At 42.2% G+C, this 24,635-nt stretch overlaps 1 protein-coding gene across 3 annotated transcripts in view; it reads right to left on the bottom strand.

Moving 5' to 3' along the window:
- The window catches only part of DOCK11 (dedicator of cytokinesis 11), a 193,231-nt gene that overhangs the window by 157,181 nt on the left and 11,415 nt on the right, over window positions 1-24,635 (bottom strand). Inside the window, exon 1 of one of the 3 annotated variants that reach the window (XM_074391712.1) lies at window positions 11,380-14,637. The exons of the other annotated variants lie outside the window; for them this stretch is intronic. The gene's annotated coding sequence lies outside the window, so the exon portion shown is untranslated. Of the gene's footprint in view, window positions 1-11,379; window positions 14,638-24,635 lie in introns of those variants that run through there. 3 annotated transcript variants of the gene reach the window in all.

A 24,635-nucleotide genomic window follows, 5' to 3' on the forward strand; every position in this document is an offset into this window, starting at 1 on the left:
ATGTGTTCAGAGATTCTGGGGTGTACAGAACAGGAAGAAATGGCCAAGATAAGCTGGGAGGGAACATTTATGGAGGACCACATATACCAAGTCAATGAGTTTAGATTGTTTCCTAGTGTAGGTGATGGGGAGCCAGAAGAGGTTTTTAAGCAAGGGAATGGCATGAACAGATGTTTTACTCATATTTATGCACTGAAAGCCAGAATGTCAACATTAATGGAAATTAATCCATAAAATGACAGCATAAGCTAAAAATTTGTCCTATTGTTTATATTTTCCAGGAGTAACACACTGAATTATGGAAAACTACTCATTAGAGTTGCATACATACAAAACTATTGAGGAAAATAAAGTGAGGGCTCTGCTTGTGTGAAACACCTTTCTTTAAGTGGGAAAATGTTTGCATTGTCCTCGTGCGTCAGAGATTAAATTAACCAGAATATTTCATTTGGAAAAGATCAGCTGCCAATCTGTACTTAATTTGTTCCCAACCCCTTTTCTATGGCTAATTTGATCTAAAATGGTCCGACTTTCGATGAGAAATATGTTGGATCACAGTATTCCTTTGTTTCAATCCCTTCAATGGCTCGCCAGAGTCTGTACAATAAAGCTCAAACTGTTCAGCAAGGCTCATTAGATCCCTTGTGATCTGGTCTCCATCTTCAGCCTCTAGCCCCATGCCCTCCAACGATGGTGGGCAGACCTCCTAATGGGCCATTTTATCTCATATTTGAAGATCCTGACCTCTCTACCTTGTTATGTCCACTCTCCCCACCTCAAGACCCCAAGATGCTGCTTGATCTACCCAGGTAAAGGTGACCACTCCTTTTTATTCAGTGCACCCTCTGAAACCCGGAGCTATTTCCTATGCTTCCTTTGCCATCCTAGTCCATTTCAGAGGTACCAAGGTGCAGTGCCTGATGTTTCCTTTCCTTTTCTGTCTCTCCCCCGACCCTCTTGAATGAAAGCTCTGTGATTGTAGATTGCTCTGTCCCTAGCTCCCTGAATGAGCAAAGTACAAATCCATGGCCAATATTTTCCTGACCTTCAGGATTAAGATTTTCTGCCTCTTACAATCTTTCCTAGATGACCACAATCTCCAAAACACTCACTGAAATGCACACATTAAGGTAGCTGTCCAAAAGAGCACTGCTACTGAACACTTAATAGTATGAATCATCACCCACTTATTTATCTTTTGGTAAATTCACAATGCCATATATGAAGTTTTCATAGAACAAGGCATCCCACACGAAGAAATGTTAGGAGGTAGAAAATAGTATTGGTGGCTGGGTGCGGTGGTTCACGCCTATTATCCCAGCACTTTGAGAGGCCAAGGCGGGCAGATCACAAGGTCAGGAGTTCAAGACCAGCCTGGCCACCATGGTGAAACACCGTCTCTACTAAAAACAAAAAATTACTTGGGCATGATGGTGCATGTGTGTAATCCCAGCTACTCAGGAGGCTGAGGAGGGAGAATTGCTTGAATCTAGGAGGTGGAGGTTGCAGTGAGCTGAGAATGCACCACTGTACTCCAGCCTGGGTGACAGAGCTAGACTCCATCTCAGAAAACAATAACAAAAAAAAAAAAAAAGAAAAGAAAAAAGAAATAGTATTGGTTGTGCACTTGAATTAAACTGAGAAGTTGATAACTCAAGCAAAACTCCATTCGTGCTGGTAATAGCTTTCCCCTTGTCAAACTTCCTCCTAAACAACCTGTCTCTCCCTCTGTCCATCCCTCCCTCCCTTCCTTGAAGCTCACATTTAGTCTGTGTGTTAAATGTGCCCACAGGAACATTTTCTTTTCTCTTCCCACAAAAGTACTCCAAAAGCCATGCAGTGCCGAACATACCCAAAAACCTAGAGTAGCTTTGGTTATAAGAAGTAACAGCAAGAAGCACTCCCCCACACCCTTCCTTAAGCATCCCCATTTTGTAATGCTAACCCTCATCCCCTGTAAATGCTACCATAAGACCTTAGACTAGGCAATCCTGCCTCTAGAGTCCTCTACCTATAGTGTTTGTCATCAAGGTGTTTGACATAGACAAAACTACGTCCACAGCTTCTCCTTAGTACGTTTTCCAACTAGAATGCCATCGTCTCAATGTGACAGTGCATTCCTGTCTTGCTTTCATTTTCAGTTCAACTGGGACCTCTTCCCCCACCACCCCTTATCATTTTGAACCACATCCACCGCCACTCCCCAGCCCTGGATCAAATCCCCTTCTCATTATTTCTCTGGTGCTTCTCCAAGGGGCTTCCAGCCTTTGCAGCTACTGGAGAAATTCCCAACTGGGTGCCGGGGGTGGGGCGGCTTCATTCACATAGATACAAGTTCTGGGATCAACTGGGCTCTCAGGCTTGCCCTCAAGGTTTTGACTTACTCCTTGGCAGCTCCCTAGGCCTCAGCCTGTAGAAAAACAGTACACTCGACGTTTCATGAATGGAAAAACTCCTTTCTCTTATGATAGCAATGGTGTCCCGATCAATTTGCATAGTCAAATGTAAGGGCTGTGCCCTGAATCAGATGCCTTCACGATGATGCCAACAACATGCATATAACTCTGCGTCCTGCTACATTTATCTGGCAGCAATATCTCTTGGGGTACCACTCTATCCACTTCCTAAAGTAGTTCCTAACCTGGGTTTAGGCAATTCTTGGATGGGCTACACAGAATCTGTAAAACTCTAAAATTATATGGAAGATGCTGTATGTACATCTTTTTGGGGAGAGGGCTCACAGCTTCCCAGAATCTCAAAGGAGTGTGTGGCCCAAGAAAGGTTAAGATCTACTGCCTTACTAGCTTCATATAAACAGGTTGCCTTGTCATCATATAAGATTTATTGGCTTTGTATAATTATAAAAGCAATACATGTTTGTTGTAGAATTTTAATCCAAAAATATAATGAGGAAAATATAAGTTACTTGGAAAACATAAATGACCACTGTTAACATTTTGATGGCCCTCCGTCTCTTTTCACATTTTTTCTCCTTCCAGAATGGAGTCATACTGCTGATTAAGTTGGTTTCTAGCAGTTACAGTGTTCCCAGTAATATAAGAGAGATTTCTGACTACAAGGAACCTTGGACCAGAGTTCAAAAACCCCTTTGATTTCCAAGATGTATTCATCAACGAATATCTGTTGCTCCAAAAGGAAGACAGATAAATCCTTAAGTAAGTTTTCACATAAGGTGTTTAAAAATTCTAAGGATTTCAATAGGCTATGTGAAGTCCCACCCTAAGAAAGAGCATCTTTTCACTTAAAATGACTGGATCTATATCAATTGGAAAAAAAAAAAAAAAAAAGCAGATGGCAACAATGAGTATGATGATAGTCTTGGAGAGACACAATTAAACCATTAGAAGTTTTTTTTTTTAAATGATAGTTTTTCCTTTACTACCAAAATGCAGACACTCATCTAATGATAAAAGTATATACAGTACATGAAATGTGACTATATAGTAAAGGCCCTGGAAATCTCACATGATTTCTGATGAAAATTCCTGGTTTTTGAGCAATGAAAACATAAGGGAGTGATTGTGTGGCCTCCTGTGGTGGGTGACAATTCAAAGGACATCACTTGTACGTTTTTGGAGTCCTAGCGTGTTTAAGGAGGAAGATTGGTGTAATTACTTCACTGCTACTTACGTATTTCACTATTGAGAAAATTCTGGCAAAACAGGATTATTGCTTGGGTCAACTGAAGGATTTCTTGCCCTCTAAGTCCAGTCATTCCAATGCAATTTTCATCCCGTATTTAAAGAATATTCCATTTTCCAGTGGAAAACAAATAAGTCTCTTTTAAAATTCAAGGCAGAGCCAATTGAAATGTTATTTAGTTTTCCGTATCAGTCACCCTGTCCTCTGTTAAATCAATGAGGCTTTTCCTCTTTCTTCTGACCATTGGGAGGTTTCTCTGAAGGAGCAATCTGGGCCTAGCCCAGTAAAGCTTCCCAGAATCCAGGAATGTACTGGCACTACTGTAGAACCTTACAGCCTCCGGCCAGGTCAGGGGCTGGCCCCTGCTTTCTTATAAACACCACAATCTGAGAGCGGCCACTTTCAGACTGTAAGCAAGGTAGTCATCAGGCAAACAGGCAAAGGCGGCCCTTGCAAAACTCTGGCATCCTTCTCTCCCTCAGGGACCCTTGGCCAGAGTTCCTTTTGAAAGGCCCTGGGGACAGTCCATTGACAGCACAGCTAGCTGAGAGAGGACACGAGAGATAACAGCCTTCACATCTCTGAAGCAAAAGCCATGCTCTGTGTAAGGAGGACTTGATTCAATACGCGCAAATGTGATGCTGCTCTGAGGCTTAGTGAGGGCCGTGAGAATTACCAACGACTTGAAAGCCCTGGCTCATATCTTTCGTACAACTGGAGCTGGAAGCCAGACCTGCTGACCCCGTGTCTCTAAGCTTGTTGCGGCAGCTGCTCCCAAGATGTGGTCAGGGCCTGAGAACCACTGCCTTCCTAAGGAGAGGTTTACAACAGAATAGGGCAGCTATGTTTTTCACTACTCAGGCCTTTCCTCTTTCTTTTCTGTTTGTGAATTAAGACACTAAAATTTCACGTGGAATAAGTTGGCACTATTTTGCCACCTATACAGGAAGTGGTGGAAAGTGACTGTCATTTTTGCTGACAAGGGCAGGGTAGTTCAAAGGAAATATGGTCAAATCAAAACAGAAAAGGTTTATTATGTATTCCAAATGGAAGCGTTATAGACCATTGTTTTTTTTTTCCTTTTCTGTTTTTTCCCGGACTTTTCTAGCATAAACAAATACCGCTGTTATGTTTGTTTTCTTAATGTGGTAAAAATATACATAAAATTTACCATTTTAACTTTTTAAATGTATATATTTCGTTAAGTATATATTTTATATATAAGTGTCTACGTTTGGCATTAAGTACATTCACATTGCTCTGCAATCATCACCATTACCTATTTCCAACTTCCTCATCATCCCAAAGAGAAACTCTATACTGATTCAACTCCACACTTCCTCCACACCACCCCATCCCATTCCTGGTAGCCATTATTCTATTTTCTGTCTCTATGTATTTGCCTATTCTAGGTACCTCATATAAGTGGAATCATATAAAATTTGTCCTTCTGTGACTGGCTTCTTTCACTTAACATAATGTCTTCAAGCTTCACCATACTGCAGCATGTGTCATAATTTCTTTCCTTTTTAAGGCTGAATAATATTCCATTGGTCATCTGCTGAGGGACACTGGGCTGTTTCCACCTTTTGACAATTATGAATAATGCTGCTGTGAACACTGGTGTGCAAGTACCTGAGTCCCTTCCTTCAGTTCTTTTGGGAAGAATTTTTCAATTCTACCTAGAAGTAGAATTGCTGGATTATATAATAATTCTTTTTTTTCTTTTTTTTTTTTTGAGATAGAATCTTGCTCTGTTGCCCAGGCTGGAGTGCAGTGGCGCAATCTTGGCTCACTGCAACCTCTGCCTCCTGGGTTGAAGTGATTCTCCTGCCTCAGCCTCCTGAGTAGCTGGGATTACAGGCATGCATTACCACACCTGGCTAATTTTCATATTTTTAGTAGAGATGGGGTTTCACCATGTTGGCCACGCTGGTCTCAAACTCCTGACCTCAAGTGATCTGCCCATCTCTCCCAAAGTGCTGGGATTACAGGGGTGAGCCAACTGTCCCAGCCTATTATATGGTAATTCTATACTCAACTTTCTGAGAAACCACTTAACTGCTTTCCATAGCAATTGTACCATTTTACATTCCCTACCAGCAATGCACAGGGGTTCCAGGTTCCCCACATCTTCCTCATCACTTATTTTCCAGTTTTTGGAACAACAACCATCAGAATAGGTGTGAGATGGTATCTCATTGCGGTCTTGGTTTGTATTTCCCTGATGACTAACAGTGTTGAGCACCTTTTTCTGTGCTTATTGGCCATTTGTTTATCATCTTCAGAGAAATGTCTATTTAAGCCCTTTGCCTGTTTTTAAATCAAGTTTGTTGTTGTTGTTGTGGAGTTATAGGAGTTCTTTATATATTCTGGATATTAACCCCCTATTAGATATATGCTTTGCAAATATATTTGCCCATTCTGTGGGTTGCCTTTTACTCTTTTGTCAGTGTCCTCTGATTTGAGGAAAAAAAAGTTGACTACATTAACTTTATTTTTTAAAGAGGGTATGGGTAGAATTTTTAAGGCACAAGCAGACAACCTGAAATATGGATGGAGAAGGTATGCCCAATACCTCCTTTATACCTTTCTGTGGTTGAAGGAATAAGAACTGAGGTCTTCTCAATGAGGTCACAAACTCATCACTCCTCCCCCAACTTGGCTCCTTTTTAGGCAGCTGGTGCTGTAGGACACTTGTGTACTAAGGACAGTCACAGAAAGGGAACCCATGCTGGGAGAGGTAGTGAGCCCAGCAAGGGCAAACAGGGAGGGTGGTGGGGACATGAGATCTTATAGGCTTATAAGATTCCTCAGCAATACAAGCTCCTTATTCCTGGCTGGTTCTTAATTATACATTCAAACTTCCAAACTTCTCACATAGAAGATAAACATGCAGATTTGTCACTACTGAATGGAGTGGAATGTTTGAGTAATTGTGAAAAGTGACACCCAAGTTCAGTTCCATCATGGAGGATCAAACTCCCCTTCTTGTCTCTCTGCCCCTTGTTTCTTTTCTCTTCATGTCTTTCTCTTCTTCTACTTCACTTCCACCTGCAAAATGGGCCTTCAAACCAACTATTTGTCACAAGGGAGTTTGTTTTCTAAGTATTATTGAACTATGATCAATTTATATGGGCAATGAGAAAAAGCAACACAAATTCATTTTCTTCTAGGAATAGTCCCAGAACTATACTCAAATCGTCTATAAATGGCTGTGTCTCAGTAGCTTATGTGAATAAACTCAGTCTAATTTTCAGGACTATCATGAGGTTGAACTGTTAAATATCCTTAATGAAGGTGAGAAACACAGTGCACCGTGCAGGTCCTGTAAACTGATCTATCTTGCTCTACAAAGTACTGATTTGTTATTCAAAGGTATTGTCAATTACATATCACAAATCTACCAAACTGTCTTTTCATAAGTAGAGTAATAACCTAAAATCGTCTTCTTACCTAGGAAACACACCTAAAACCCCAGATTAGGGGAGACCATGAGCTGCCTGCTGCACACGCATTCATTTAACAAAGAATCCAAAGAGAAGGATATTTTTAGAAAGGTCTTCACCTAGACATGCTAAGACAAATGGCTTAGAAATTTCAATGTTAAATAACCTTTACGCTCAGGAACTTTTTAAAGAAAAATTTAACTCAAATCGTAAGGGCAAAAACTCATCTTCTTTAGCATGTGACCATATGCTTTACCCTAAAAGCCATTTCATTGTGAGTGTGAGGGAATGAAAGAGAATATAGGACGGGAGGAAGAAATGTAACTCTTCTCTATTATCCTTCCAACATTTTTTGAAAGCTTGCTAAGCATAAGGTACTATGCTAAATGGATTACATGCATTATCTCATTTAATTTTAGCAATGACCCTATGAGGTAGAGAATACTGTCACTACTCACATTCTGCCAATGGGAAAGCAGATTAAGAGAGGTCAGAAACTTGTCCAAGTGAGCGAATATATTCAGTATAATATGCCAAATTCTAAGATGCCCCTAGAAGTTTTGCCCCCTGGACTACTCACCCTGTTTAATCCTCCTCTTGAATGTAAGTGGGACCTGTGAATATTGAGAGATATCACTCCCTTGATTAGGTCAGGAATCAACTGGCTGTGAGTTAATTAACAAAGAGATGACCCCAGGTGGGCCCGACCTAATCAAGTGATCTCTAGAAGAAGAACTGTGCCCATCCTGAAGAGAGAGATAAACCTGCTGGGTTTAAAGAGGTAAACTGCCATGTGATGAGAGGCCTATCTGTCCAGGACCTGAGGCTGTCCTCTAGGAGGTAACAGCAGCCCCCAGCTGAACAGGACCAGTTCGACCACTTCAAGGAACCAAATTGTGCCATCTTGAATGAGCTTGGAAAAAGGCCCCTGAGCTTCTGGATGAGAACACAGTCCTGCCAACACCTGTAAAATACTGAACAGAGAATCCAGCTGAGCCATGCCTATACTTCTGACTGTGAAATAATAAAGTGTGTTATTTTAAGCTGCTACATGTGGTAATTTGCTATGCAGCAATAGAAAACCAGTACAGTCAGGATTCAAAGCCACACTCTGTTTAACTCTAGAGGCATGATCTTCTTCTTCTTCTTCTTTTTTTTTTTTTTTTTTTTTTTTTGAGACAGAGTCTTGCTCTGTTGCCCAGGCTGGAGTGCAGTGGTGCAATCTCAGCTCACTGCAACCTCTGCCCCCAGGGTTCAAGCAATTATCCTGCCTCAGCCTCCCAAGTAGCTGGGACTACAGGTACCCACCACCACATCCATCTAAACGTTTGTATTTTCAGTAAAGATATGATTTTGCTATGTTGACCAGGCTGCTCTCGAACCCCTGGTCTCAAGTGATCTGCCTGCCTCTGCCTCCCAAGGTGCTGGGATTACAGGCACGAGCCACCATGCCCCACCAAGTGCATGCTCTTAACCACTACAGGAGATTCTGCAGCCGTTTCATGAATTCCCAAACATTTTCAATGCTTCAAAGAGCATAGATATTAATATATATCTCTATGTAATAGTAATGGTTATGATCTTTTCCTCTTCTAGTGTGGTCTTCAAGTTTTAGAAATTTTTTTTTATCATATTCTAGTAAAGAAACACACTTATTAATATGTTACATTTGAGATGGAAGGAGGGGACAATACACATTCAATAGAAAACTGCTCAAATACAATGTGATAATAGGTATGTGGTGAAAAATTAGTAGGATGGAAAACATAAGGTTTCATTTACCAAAAACACCTTATTAGAATAGATGTGGCTTTTGCAAGAACTTCAGGGTCTGCTACTTACAAATACTTTCCCTCTGACTATTGCGTGAACTACAAAGTTGGTCATGTGGTGCTTCCAAGGAGATGACAACACACTCCCTCCTTGAACAGGGCTCAACAAAAAATGCACTGAATATGAGAAGCCAGTGAATTCTCTGCTGCAGTGAAATAAACCTAAAGAGAATTCCAAAATTCAAACACTGTGGTTGCTTTTTGGAGAGCGTCAGTCTGGAACTCATAGTTCACGCTCCCTCTTCACACACAAGCTACACACGGAAGTGAATTGATAAATAATAATAGCTAACACTTAGCGTACACCAAGGGTTGACCATGGATTGTCCCCTTAGGCCTCACGCTCACCTTACGCAGTAGGTATGATGATCACCATCACTCCCATTTTATAAACAAAGAAACTGGGACTTAGAAAGTTGAGTACGTTTCCCAATATTCCACAGCCAGAAAACGGCATTTCAACCCAGAAGTGGACGCCAGAGCTCATTCTCAGTCACCTTGTTATATATATAACCAAAATGTCTGTTGCTGTCCAACCAGATGTTTCTTCTGTCCTTCACAGTATCTAGGAATGCTCAATAAATGTTTGCTGATAATGATAAGGAATGAGAGACTGGAACCTGAGGGAGCAAATAAGGCTTCCAGATCATTCATCATTGTGAGAAGATGGGAGATGTTGAGAGGACGGAAGTTGACAGAGGATAAGGTGGCAGGCTGAAGGCAGCCCCCACTTAATGTGGATGTCAGTCTAAAGAAAGTGAACAGGATCGTACTACTTAGAACTCCAAATATATGTTGACTAACCATGCACAAGCAGATTTCATTCTGGCCCTATGATTATTTTAAAAAACAATAAAACCCAGTTTTCCAGAGTGTATTTCTCTCTTTTGGAAAAGTTTCTGCTCCACATCTGGAAGTGATTTTCTAACACACTAATTCCAATGAGTCATCTATGATATTAAGCAATGATTCCATAGGGTGAACCCTGACCATATTTTTCCATTGACTGGCAGCCACCGAGGTCAATGAAAGGCAAAGGCCAACCCAGACATGGAGAACGTTACCCTCCACAGCTCCATCTTATATTATCAAGAACATGGGTTTTACGAAGTATAGGAAGGCAATCTATCTCCCAGCACTAATGCAAGGTATGTTCTAATACACTCCATTTCTTTTCACTGGTTATATGATGAAGATGAATCCAAAGGCTTCTTGAGGGGAAAGCAACCATAAATAAAGCTAGCAGAAGAAACATTATGAGGTCATGTGCAATCGTAGGGCAATCAGAAAAGCAAGGAGTGGGCTTTCTGGACAAAAGAACAGGACAGCCTATGGTACACAGAGTACAGCCAGAGCTCAGGAGCCTTAATGCTGCCAGCAAGAATTTCCCCAAGGAATATTCTAGAAAGCACTGACAGGCCACCCCTTGCCCTTTCCTCCTAATATGGTGGCTCCAACCATCAACTTTAAACCAGTATCATATTGGTTTCTTAATATTTAAGACATCTAGTACTGATGTTTAGAAGTGTGACTTGAGTCCATTTCCTGGTATCTTCTGACACTTGGATTTCTTTCAAGTTACAAAGAAGGAATGAGTCATGTTTTTAGAGACTGAGAAGCCACTTACAAAGTTATTTTAAATTTTTCGGGTGACAAGGGTATTATTTAGTTCCCAGAAACAATAATTGACTAAATGCCTTCTTTAGGTCTGAAGGAGTTAATGCAACTTCCCAGAGTGATCCTTCTTTCCCAGGTACAATCTGATTTTAAGTGGCAGAGGAGTGTCAGTGTGTTACAAAAACTGAAATGTCGACTCACAAAACCCTGTCTTAAAAAAAAGATATAAATTAGTGGGCAGTCATTTGCATTATAAAAGGATTCTTTGCCTTTCCAAATGATTCCAATAAAGTTCATTCAAAAATCAGATTCCCCTGGTGTCTGTTAAATAATTCAATTTGCCCAAATTTGATTTACACAGGGGCCACATTGAAGAAACATAGGTATATCAAAGCCTAAATTAGGTTAGCAGGTACTTCTTCAACATGATTTCAGTGGACCGCATACTCATTTCATCAGCGCCTTGCCTCCAGGGTCATACAGTGAGGAGTAGACCTTAAAATTTCTTTTTTTTTTGAGACAGAGTCAAACTCTGTCGCCCAGGCTGGAAGGCAGTGGCTCACTGCAACCTCCACTTCCCAGGTTCAAGCATTCCTCTTGCCTCTGCCACCCAAGTAGCTGGGATTACAGGTGTGTGCCACCATGCCCAGCTAACTTTTTTGTATTTTTAGTAGAGACAGGGTTTCGTCATGTTGGCCAGGCTGGTCTCAAACTCCTGACCTCAAGTGATCTGCCCACCTCGGCCACTGCATCTGGCTAACCTTAAAATTTCTGACTCATCATCCCCCACTCTAACAATAAAATTGCTTTGCTTTTACCTGGCATCTTTCATCCAAAGCCTTCAAAGTGTGCAGTTCACATTTGCTGGTAAGTCTTCATAATTATGCTGAACAAGTCAGCAAGAGAGCTGAGAATGCAAGCTTCCAAACTACCAGGGATGGAACAAAAGGTTTTTTAAAAAAAATATTAGGGCTACAGACAGGCAGAAAAATTAAAGGTCCATGTAAATGCAAAAGAACTACACTTAGGATATTTTCTGACACAAAAAAGTATTTCACAGATCTTACTTTTTTTTTAATAGACTTTATCTTTCAGATCAGTTTTAGGTTCCTAGCAAAATTAAGCAGACAGTATAGAGCTCAGTTCTCATGTGCTCCCTGCCCCAATACACGCTCAGCCTCCCCCACTATCAACATCAGGCACCACAGTGGTACATTTGTTACAATCGATGACCCTACATGGACACATCAAAACACCCAAAGTCCATAGGATACATTAGGGTTCACTCTAGGTCCTGTATATTCTATGGGTTTTGTTTGACAAATATATAACAGCATGTATCCATCATTGTAGTATTATATGGAGTAGTTTAACTGCCCTAAAAATCCTCTGTGCTCCACTTATTCATCCCTCCCTACTTTTCAGTTATGAAGAGGAAATATCCAAATCCTAGTTTAAATGCAACAAACCATTTCTTTAAGAGATGGGGTCTCGCTATGTTGCACAGGCTGGACTTGAACTCCTGGGCTCAAGGAATCCGCTTGCCTTGGTCTCCCTAGAGTAGTTCAGACTACAGGCACAGACCACCAAATATAACAAATCATTTTTATATATCTTATAAGAAAAAGAGACATATAGTGGAGAGAAGAGAGAATAACAGAAGGAAGAAGAAAAGAAATGAACTCAAGGATATGCATTGTAAGATATGGCAAGGTTTCTCTTAAAACAGCCTGATCCTTTAATTCTCAGTATCCCCTCCCAAAAAAAGGTACACAGTACAGTGGGAAAGAGCCCCTGCCTACCAAGATACACATCATAATCTAATTGTTTTAAATGTCAGAGGCAAGATCTTCCATTTCAAAGCTCGTAATTTATAAGTAATTCTCCCATCCATTTTTGTTTGTTTGTTTTGAGATGGAGTCTCGCTCTGTTGCCCAGGCTGGGGTGCAGTGGCACATATCGGCTCACTGCAACCTCCACTTCACAGGTGCAAGCAATTCTCCTGCCTCAGCCTCCCGAGTAGCTGGGACTTACAGGCGCAGGCCACCACGCCCAGCTAATTTTTGTGTTTTTAGTAGAGACTGGGTTTCACCGTATTGGCCAGGCTGGTCTTGATCCACCCACCTTGGCCTTCCGAAGTGCTGGGATTAGAGGCGTGAGCCACCGCACCTGGCCCCATTTGTTTTTAAATCCATGAGAAGTACAAAGATTATTTTAAATAAAAGAACAAAGATGCAGAATGTTCAAAATCAGAAAAATCATGACCAGAAATCCTTGCAATTTCAATGCAAATTAGTCAGCTTTACTTGAAATGTAAGTCCCTCTAGTGATTAATCTTCTTAATGGCAGTAAAAGAGAACTCCAGTATCAACAATCTGAGACACGTTTCACATGCAACATGGCAGCTATTTTAATTTACATTTCAGAAAATTCAGAATAGGCACTTACACCTCCACAAAATTATAAAGATTATATGAAATATATACATGTACGTGGATGTACAGGCAAATATCTAGTGTGAGAGAATAGATATGTACATATATTCTTCAAAACTTTACTTGAAAGAAAACACATTATAATCAAAATTCAGGGAACAATACTAAAGAAGATAGGAATTCAAAGCAAGTGGGAATTAAAGTCTAATTTCTTGCCCATTATAATTTCAATGATTTAGCAGACAGAGAATCTGAGATGTGCAAAGCAGTAGGCAAGGAGCTGCAGGATTTTAGGAAAAATTACCTTAATAATAATAGTAGCTAATTATTATAGAGAGACTATATGTTGTGCATGTGTGCACACACATGCATGTCACATAAATCTAGCAGTCCTGAAAGTATGGTTTTTATCTTGAACTCTACATTTTCTGATTATAAAAATAATAATGCTCAGAGTAAAATAAATGAATTGATATTTTTAAAGCAAAAATAAAATTTACTCATAACATAATGCCACCACCCCGAGATAGGCATTGTTTTATAAAATTTATTTTATTTTTTCTTTTTTTAAGATAGGGTCTCACTCTGTCACCCAGGCTGGAGTGCAGTGGTGCAATCATAGCTCACTGTAACCCCAAACTCCTGGGTTCAAGAAATCCTCTTGCCTCAGATTCACAAGTAGCTAGGACTACAGGCAAGCACCACCATGCCCAGCTAATTTAATTTTTATTTTTTAGAGACAGAGATCTGGCTACATTGCCCAGCCTGGTCTCAAACTCCTGGGATCAAATGATCCTCCCACATCAGCCTCCTGAGTCACCAGGATTACAGGTGTGAGCCCGTGTGCCCACCTAGCACTCTTAATATCGTACACACATACACACGTTATATATACACGTTATCAACATACGACATCCTTTGAGAATGTTGTTTTGAATATAACAATAATACTAACAGCTATATTTATTCAGTGCTTCTCTATGTGCTAGGCATTGTTCTTCGTGTTTCAATGTCTTATTTTACTCAATCGTTAAAACAACCCTCTGAGGTCAGTACTACAATTATCTACGTTTTACAGCTGAAGAAAACAAGGCAGAGAGTGATTAAGTAACTAAATTCACATATATCACGTATGCATTATTTTACAAAAATAGGATCATACTTTGCCTGGCATTTCATAATGTAAACTTTTTAGCACTGTCAATAATAAATATAGATGTTGTCTGGGCATGGTAGGTAACATCTGTAATCCAAGCACTTTGGGAGGCTGAGGTGGGCAGATCATTTGAGGTCAGGATTCGAGACCAGCCTGATGAACATGGCGAAACCCTGTCACTACTAAAAATACAAAAATTAGCTGAGCGTGGTAGTGCACACCTGTAATCTCAGCTACTAGGGAGGCTGAGGCAGAAGGCTTGCTTGAACCTGAGGGACAGAGGTTACAGGGACCCAAGATCAGACAACTGCACTCCAGCATGGGCGAAAGAGCAAGAGCGCAAGAGAAAGAGAACGCGTGCGCGAGACAGCACGCATGAGAGAGTGCGAGAGAAAAAGAAAGGGAAGAAAGGGAGGGAGGGAGGAAGGGAGGGAGGGAAAGAAAGTCATTTAAAGGACTGCACAGTTTTCTGGTATACGAATGTATGTATGTATATATATATATATATATATATATATACACACATACATACATATACATATATTTGCCCAAACCCTTACTTTTGAACATTTAAGTATACTTTTTTTGTTTTTTGTTTTTCTTTTTGCTATTATAAACATCTTTGCAAGGCCCATTGATGTTGATGTTATTCTTCCAATGTTTACAAACGAGCAAAAGGAGATCCCCAAAAGTCAGTGTGCCCAAGGTAACACAGATTGTCAGTGGAATTGCTGGGCCCTCTGGCACTGACAACTAACCATTAGCTTTCTAGCCTCCTACCAGCTCCTTAAGGTATATACATTCTAATAGAATAGAGAAGCTATCAACAACTGTTGTTAGAGGGCCTAATGAAATCAATTCTCTCTAAAACCAAAGTACTGACATCAATTGTCTCTAAAACCTAAGAACTAAGGCACAGGCTGAAAAAATGCCTCCCCCACAAAAAGATACGCCCCCATCCTAATCCCTGGTACCTGCAAATGGGATATGGCCAAAGGGTCTTTACAGATGTCAAGTAAGTTAAGGCTCTCGAGATGAAGAGCACACACTGGATTATTGTGGTGGGCCCTAAATGCCATCACAAGCATCTTGACAAGAAAGAGGCAGAGGGAAATCTGAAACAGACCAAAGAGGTGGCAGTGTGATCATAGAGGCAGAGACTGGAGTGATGTGATCACAAGCCAAGGAACGCTGGTAGCTACCAGAGTTGGAAGACGGAATAAATGATCCTTTCCTAAAATCTCCTTAAGGAGTGAGGCCTAATGAGACTTATTTCAGATGTCTGGTCTCTAGATCTGTTAGAGAATTAAACTTGTTTTAGACCATCCAGTTTGTGGTAATCTGTTACAGTAGCTACAGGAAGCCAATGCAACCAGTAAGAGGCTGTAAGGCTGCAGAAGGAGCAATTCGCTTCAAATATGATAGCCATGGAGAAGATGGCCATTTGACCTAAGCCCTGCAGGACAAATAGGATTCCCTTTAACAGGGAAGGGGTTGTTAAGGGTGTCCCTGGATGAGGAGTCAGCATGCACAAAGGTATATAAGTGAGAAACTACAGAATGTGTTTGAAAAAGTGTAATAGTTCAGTGTGGCTAGACTATGGGCCACAGAAAGGGATATGGTGGGAGAAGAAACTTCAAAGGTGGGATGGGCCTTACTGGTGGACATGAAGGGCTATAAAGGCCCCTCTAAGAAATCCGGGTGCTTATTTGCAGCAATATAAAGTCAGTGCAGACAGAGTTGGCATTGTTATGTGTTTGGGTATTTTGTTAATCTTCCCCGCCGTCCCAAGAGGTACCAGAATGGTACAGTTTCTAACTATTTCAAGACAATTAACTTTTTGCTTACCATCAAGGTGGTCAACTTTGACTTGCTTCAGCCCACAGGTACATGCAGACAAAGCTCTGGCCAAATTATTTGTATTAGTCCATTTTCATTTTATTTATTTATTTATTTATTTATTTATTTATTTTTTCTTTTGCAAAGACTTTTGCTTTGGTGGTTTGGGGGAAATTTTTTTTTTTAAATAAGAAAAAGAATAAAGAAGAGGAAGAAAGAGAAAGAGGAAGAGGGAGAGAGAATGGGGGTATTGCTTTGCTGCCCGGGCTAGAATGCAGTCTAAATATGGGTATGCCTGTATTAGTCCATTTTCATACTCCTGATAAAGAACTGCCTGAGAATAAGAACTGTCTGAGACTGGGTAATTTATAAAGGAAAAAGCTTTAATTGACTCATAGTCAGCATTGAGGGGAGGCCTCAGCAAACTTACAATCATGGCAGAAGGCAAAGGAGAAACAGGCACCCTCTTCACAGGTGGCAGGATGGAGTGAGTGCAAGCAGGGGAAATGTCAGATGTTTATAAAACCATCAGATCTCATGAGACTCATTCACTATCACCAGAACAGCATGGGGAAACTGCCCCATGATCCAATTACTTCCACTTGGTCCCACCCTTGACATGTGGGCATTATGGGGATTACAATTCAAGATGAGATTTCTGGGTGTGCACACAGCCAAACTATATCATTATTTCTCCAGGGAGGGGGCAAGAAACATGAGGGTGGGGTGGTCTACTCAACTCCACCTGGCAACAACTGGGAGGATGCTGTCCTCCCCTATGAGCTCCACTCCAGGTGCTCTGAAGTGTGCCTAGCCACTGCCAAATAATGACCCCAATGAAGGAAAACCATAAATTAAACTGAGCTGCAGGAACCTTGTCTCTCATGCAGAAGGTTTCACTTGAAAGATCAACTAAGTCAAAGGCCACTCTTTCCCAATTAAACCCAGCAGAAAAAAAGTGACATAAACTGGGCTCTGGGGCCATAATTACGTAATTTTGTAAACTCTTCATTTTTTTTGCTTTGAGACAAGGTCTCGCTCTGTCACCCAGGCTGGAGTACAATGGTGTAATCATAGCTCACTACAGCTTTGAACTGGGTTCGAGTGATCCTCCTGCTTCAGCCTCCCCAGTAGCTGGAATCACAGGCATGTGCCACCACACCTAGCTAACTTTTCATTCTGATTCCGTAATTCCACAGACAGAACCTCCCCTTCTTTCAGTTGGCTCTAAAACCAAAGCCAGGGCATTTTAAGGGACAACCTTGCCAGATGTGTAGCTCCACAACATTTCCTTGGCACTCAGGCCACTGGATTTCCAGAAAAGGCATCCAGCCATCACTAGCTCAGGCCCTTGGAATTTTCCATCCTTGGCTAAAGAAAAGGTTTAAAAAAATAAACACAGTGATGGCTCTGTGCCACAAAGCACACTTTTTAGCCAAAAAGAGGAGAAAGAGAAAGAAGAGGTGAGAAAAAGATGAGAAGGGGAGAGAAGTATGCCCACAGTCAAATAATGGTTCCCAGGGCATGGTAGAAGGGAGAAGCCAAGGGGCTGGATCAGGCAGCCAAATCCACAGAAGAGTTTCCTGGAAGGTGGAGTGCAGAGGTGAACACCAGGAGCAGCAGCTGAGGAAAACCAGAATGAGGTGAAAGCAGTTAGGGGGGTAGTAGAAAGTAGAAAAGGGAAGAGAGTAGCTGGAAAGAAAGAGAATGTAGTCAGTAAGAGGAAGCCAGTCCCAGTGGCGGAAGTTGTCAGACAAAGTCACAAGGGTGCAGGGAGGCAGCCTCTATGGCCACCATTCCTGTCAAGCACGGTTTGCTGCCTTGAGAAACATGAGTCTGGCAGAGGCATGAGCTGTTGCTTCCCTTCCACCCTGGTAGAGGCTAGGATGGAAGAAGGGAGGGCAGGCAGACCTGGCACCTGAGTACCCCTACCCTTGGCTCCCAACAGAAATCTGGCCCCTGTGGGTGTCTGATGGTCACATGTCTCTGACCTCCACCGAAGTTGGAGAATGAGGTTACCTATGTTCCAACTATCATATATGCTAAACAGCATAGAATTATTTTCTCAATTCCTTAACTAACTGATCTGAGGTCCTGAATTATGCAAGTTGACAGTATATGCACTGTCTCCAGCCCCTGAACAAATATCTACTCACCCCTTTGGTCCCGGACAAAACCGTTTCATTTATCAAACACAATTTCTAAAGGACTTGATTTCTTCCTGTCTGAATCTAAAAATATATGGCTGTCCTCATTAAATATTGTTAATAGTTTAATCTCTGGCCTCTTGGTCTTCGTAATGGAAAAAAATACCTTCCCTTCTGCCCTTTTTTAATCCTTCAGTTCCCTGAGATTAATCCTTGGTCTTGCCTTCCACCGTTCCTGCTACGTTCTTGCCCTAAGTAGGTTTGATCTGTTAAAAAGAAATCAGTGGAAATAGATTCTCTGCTTCTCTTCAATTCAAGCAACAGTTCACAAGCATTTCCCTTGGGATTTGAGCATGCACTGAATGAAGGTATCTGTCTTCTCCCTCAGCCAGGGGAGCCATCTTCCACAGCTCAGCACAACTTAGTCTCTCTCTCCAGTTCGCTCCAGCAACGCCCTCCTTTCTAGTTCCTTCTGCTGCGCAACACAGCCCCAAAGGTTCCAGGATTGCAAGGCGTCGACTCTGTCATGAAGCTCATTGACCTAATGCACAGTACCCAGAAGCCTCAGCGAAGTTCAGCTGACAGCCAGTAGAGAAAAGGAGAAACTCCAAAGCAGAAATTAGTAAACCAGCAAAATAAAATAAAATCAGCCAGGCTGAAGACAGTGCACCCACAATTTACAGAAAGTGAACACCATTTTCTAAATGAGACTTAAGTAGCACTAGAGTTAATACCCTTTCACGTTTAATAATTGGTAGATATTCATTGTAGATACGTACATACAAAAAATGGTTTCAAATAATTCCACTGAAAACATCTGAATATTTAACCTGAGATGGTTTGTAAGGAGAATTGAAACTGTTTTTCTATTCAGGAGGAAAAAAAAGGAAAAATAGAACAGGGGAAAAGTGAAGATGGTGAATGTGTATTTTGTCTCTACAGATTTTCAAACAAAATATGGGAGTTTCCCCAACCTTTTCTATAATGATTTTCAGTGCATTACAGCCAGGTCAGTTAGCCAGAGGCCTGAAAAAAGATAGCCTGCGCCTGGGAAAAATATGGCTGTGGCCGTTTAGAACCGGTGTAAAAATAGGAAATGCAATCCACTTCTATGACAGAGCGCTTCTTTGGGACAGCAAAGCTCTGTGCCATCAGACACAACATGGGCATCACACTGGCCAGTGTGAGGAGGGCTGATGCAAATGTGATCAGCCAGGAAGCTTTTGTGGGTATGTGTCTCTTCAGATGGCAGTGACTAGATGTGGAGAGGGGAAGTTTCCATTTATCTCTTAACTGAAATCATCATGAAGCCAGAAAGAACTGAGAGATTTTCCAGTCCTTCCTTCTGCTTATCCAATCATGTGTTTTAGAAAGCCATTTCTGGGAAGGGATCCCGTGATTACCTTGAAAATGCAGAAGGGCCATGCCCAGTCTAACTTGACCTTCACGCTGGGCAAAGCATCTCTTACATAGGACATATGAGAGGCATCTTGGGACGTGTCAGCCAAAGAGTTATTTTCTGTGATGTGAAACCATCCCTTTCTCTTTTAAACACCTCCCCGCCGACCTCCCGTGACACACTGACATCCATACACCCACACACACCCCTACTTCTTTGCTCTTTTCTTTAACTGAGGGTGGAAAATTCCATAGGCCTGAGCTGGCTAAATACCTGCTAAGTGTCTGGCCAGCTTGTATCCTAAAACACCTCAAGTCTGAAAGCAGTGCCCATTATAAGAACTCCAGACTCAGGGAGGCCTGTGTGTGGGAAAGACATTTAATTATGAAGAATTTAAGAAAGCATCCGAATTGAAAGTACTGACTGCAGACCTATATTGCTTTCTTTCAAACAAAATTCTCAAAAGGGGTTGTGCTTCCTCATTTGAATTCTATGAAGACTTCTGCGCCAGGTTCAGTTTGCCAGATCCCTGTTCCTCCTCCACTGTAATGTCAGGACCTGTGTTGGGAACCCATCTGGCCCCAGGATTCCACCATTCTTCAACCTTTGGTGACATCTTGCATGATAGGCAGAATAATGGTTTCTCAATGATGGCCACATCTTAATCCCTGAAACCTGTGAATGTGTTACTTTACATGGCAAAGAGGACTTTGCAGGAATGACTAAATTAAGGATTTGGAGATGGGGCAATTATCCTAGATTATCCAGATGGAGCCTAAGTAATCACAGGGTCCCCATAAGTGAAAGAGGGAGGCAAGAGAGTTGGTGTCAGAGAAGGAGATACAATGAAAGAAGCAGTGTGAGAGGATAGGAGGTGAGAAAGGCTCGACCAGTTATTGCTGGCTGAAGGATGGAGGAAGTGGCCATGAGCCAAGGAATGTAGGCATCCTCTACAGGCGTCCCCAAACTATGGCCTGCAGGCCGCATGCGGCCCCCTGAGGCCATTTATCCGGCCCCCTGCCGCACTTCAGGAAGGGGCACCTCTTTCATTGGTGGTCAGTGAGAGGAGCACAGTATGTGGCGGCCCTCCAACGGTCTGAGGGACAGTGAACTGGCCCCCTGTGTAAAAAGTTTGAGGACGCCTGCTCTAGAAGCTGGAAGAGACCAGGCCATGGATTCTCCCCTACAGCTTCTGGAGGAACTGAGGCTTTACAGACACCTTGGCTTTAACTCAGTGAAACCAACTTTGGCCTTCTGATCTCTAGAACTGGAATAAATCTGTGTTAAGACACTTAGTTTGTGGCAATTTGTTATAGCGGTAATAGGAAACTAATAGACCATAAAGCTATTCCAATCCTCAACAGGGCCACTTGCTGAACTGTGTCATCTCAGGTACTCTGCCTCCTCTGAGTTCTCTAAGCAGAAACTCCCCTCTCCAGGCCAGGTGTGGTGGCTCACGCCTGTAATGCCAGTACTTTGGGAGGTTAAGGCAGGTAGATCACTTGAGATCAGGAGTTCAATACCAGCCTGACTGACATGGTAAAATCCTGTCTCTACTAAAATCCAAAAAATTAGCCAGGACTAGTGGTGCATGCCTATAATCCCAGCTACTCAGGAGGCTGAAAAAGGAGAATCACTTGAACACAGGAGGTGGAAGTTGTAGTGAGCCGAGATTGTGCCATTGCACTCCAGTCTGGGCAACAGAGCAAGACTTTGTCTCCAGAAAAAAAAGGAGAAACTCACCCCTTCAGTCCACAGCTCCACCGTGCTGGGCTCAGTCATATGGTCCTGGTGTGGGTAAGACATCCTCCTCAGGAGAGCCAGCAGTAAGACAAGGACTCACTCCTAGAGAGACTGGGCCATTAGCCAGAAAACTGAGGCAGGGAGTTAGGTATGGACAGGCTAGGGGGCCCCGACAGGGATACAGTGAGTGAGATAATGACACAGGGAGCAAGGAAGAAGATCCAAATCCAGTGACTGGAAATGAATTTTAAAGACAGGAGAGAACCAGCAGTCCATGGCCTTGAAGCCCAGAATCCGGGCTCTGAGTATGAGACTCCTGGATGTCTTTGAGAAAAGGAGCAGGGCAGACAGGGAGAGGGAGCTGAAGTGAGAAGCCTTATGGAATTTTCTTCTGGCTCTCCTGATGAGAATTCTGCCAGACCATTTGGAAGGGACAGACGGAGGCCAACTTCCCTTGCAAGTGGTCATGTCGGTCACTAGGAATAGAGGAGCAAGTCTCCCCAGGGTCAAGTTAGCAGGGAGGGCTCTCTTTGCTCCACAAGCTATAGTGCATGTCATAAACACTCGGCTGGACCCAAAGAGAGTTATGGGCCCCTGTTAGCTTTGAAATAACAATTAAGTTCCATGTGTGCACCAGCTGATTTAGAACTTTCTTGGACTTAAGTTCTTTCTTGGTGGGAAGGTAGGTACCTTGGAAGGTGGCATTCTCTCCTTCGGATCTCTAGGAAACTAATGTACTAGAGCATTAGGAACTTGTTCACCTATGAAAGTAAACTGGCTAAGCCAAGAGCACTCTTCCATTCACACCATGAACACTGGGACAACAGGCCTTGCCAGGCAGACAGCTGGCAGTTTGTCAAGTGGGAAAACTAAACTACTAATATAAAAGGCATGGAAAGAAATATGTATGTTGTTATTTTTGGACAGCACGAACCCACTTGAAAAAAAATCATAAAAACATTTCCATGAAAATGATCCCAGGTACTTCTGCAGAGCCAGTGTTCTGGAGACTTTTTTTTCCATATAGTTATTCAAATAGCAAAGTAAGGAAGAATGGCCAATTGCAAACAGTTCTCAAAATCCTTAGACTTACTTTGGCAAGGAAAAATCTATACTGATCTTGCCCACATTTCTCAATAACAACTCCATCCCTCCCTCCTCTCTTTCTTTCTTTTTTTTTTTTTTTTTTTTTTTTTTTTTTGTCCTCACCTTCTACTTTTCTGCTAAAGAGACCTAAGCTTGTTTAGAAATAAACGGTTTCCCAATAGAGCAAGATCATCACCAAAACCACATAGAAAGAGCTTCCTCCAATTGATTGACTGTGGAATCTGGCATCCCTCTAGCGCTTCTTCACATGATTACTCCAAAGGTATCAGGACACCTGGAGTTCATTACCTGCTCTGTCATTTCATTACTATGAATGACCTATGGCCTGCCTCAATGAAAACCATGCCTCTGTTTCCCCAATTACAGAAGGGTGTGATGACAATGTGATATGTATTTAGTAATGACCTGTAGACATGTGAGGTCACAGATAGATATAACAGGATTTTTAACTCTTCTTAAGATCTAGGCTATAAAATCTCAAGGTCTTGTCATCATTTAAAAAACATCTTGGCTGGGAATGGTAGCTCATACCTGTAATTCCAGCACTTTGGGAGGCTAAGGTGGGTGGATCACCTGAGGTCAGGAATTCGAGACCAGCCTGGCCAACATGGTGAAACCCAGCCTCTACTAAACATAAAAAAATTAAGCCAGGCGTGGTGGCACACGCCTGTAGTCCCAAGCTATTCAGGAGGCTGAGGCAGGGAAATCTCTTGAACCCAGGCAGCGGAGGTTGCAGTGAGCTGAGATGGCACCCCTGCACTCCAGCTGGGGAACAGAGCACTACTCTGTCTGAAAAACAAACAAACAAAAAATTAACCAGGCATGGTGGCAGACACCTATAATCCCAGCTACTTGGGAGGCTGAGGCATGAGAATTGCTTGAACCCGGGAGGTGAAGGTTGCAGTAAGCCAAGATCGTGCCATTGCACTCCAGCCTGAGTGACAGAGAAAGACTGTTTCCAGAAAAAAAAAAAAAAAAAAAAAAAAAACCTTATACAAATGAATTCCCCAGACTTCTGACACACTTCACTGAAACACTTCAAATAAAGATGTTCTGTCTCAGAGACTTGGAAGAAAACTTGCTTCTTAGTTAAATCTCACCCAGTAAAATATTTCCAGTCATTAGGGAAAGCAATGTGATGGGAAAGCTGAAGTATCAGAATATCTTCTAACATTTCTCAGCAGCTTGAAACATATACATAATCCAACAGAAGTCAGAAAAGGCAAAAGCACATAACTTCCCATGAAAAATAAACTCAATAGGCAATAAAAGTGGAGAAGAATCGCAGGAAATCATTAATAGTAAATTTAGGCATGGTTGTGCAAGGCTGTACACAGACAAAAGACAGCCATGTGGAGCTGGGAACCTGTGCGCACTATTCGTTTTATTTTTTATAGAGATGGGGGTCGCGCTGTGTTGCCCAGGCTGGTCTCAAACTCCTGGCCTCAAGCAATCCTCCTGCCTCAGCCTGCCAAAGGGCACTAGCCATCATGCCCAGCCACACACTATTCTTAACAGAATTTATCCTGCTACCATAGAACCAGAAAAGCCCAGTATAAAAGAATGTTAATTTCTCAAGAGAGCTTTAAGTTTTAAAATTTCCTAATAGGCCGGGCACGGTGGCTCACGCCTGTAATCCCAGCACTTTGGGAGGCCGAGGAGGGTGGATCACGAGGTCAAGAGATCGAGACCATCCTGGTCAACATGGTGAAACCCCGTCTCTACTAAAAAAAAAAAATACAAAAAATTAGCTGGGCATGGTGGCACATGCCTGTAATCCCAGCTACTCAGGAGGCTGAGGCAGGAGAATTGCCTGAGCCCAGGAGGCGGAGGTTGCGGTGAGCCGAGATGCACCATTGCACTCTAGCCTGGGTAACGAGAGCGAAACTCCGTCTCAAAAAAAAAAAAAAAAAAAAAAAAATTCCTAATAAAATGTGTGTTTCCAATTTTTTTTTTTTGAGACAGTCCCACTCTGTTGCCCAGGCTGGAGTGTAGTGGCACGATCTCAGCTCACTGCAACCTCTGCCTCCCAGGTTCAAGTGATTCTCATGCCTCAGCCTCCCAAGCAGCAGGGATTACAGGCATGTACCACCATGCCCGGCTAACTGTTGTATTTTTGGTAGAGATGGGGTTTCACCATGTTGGCCAGGCTGATCTCGAACTCCTGACCTCAAATGATCCCCCCATCTTGGACTCCCAAAGTGCTGGGACTATAGGCATGCTCAGCCCAAAATAGAATTTTTTAAAA

Source organism: Saimiri boliviensis, chromosome X (genome assembly GCF_048565385.1).
Source record: "Saimiri boliviensis isolate mSaiBol1 chromosome X, mSaiBol1.pri, whole genome shotgun sequence".
NCBI classification, from domain to species: Eukaryota; Metazoa; Chordata; class Mammalia; order Primates; family Cebidae; genus Saimiri; species Saimiri boliviensis.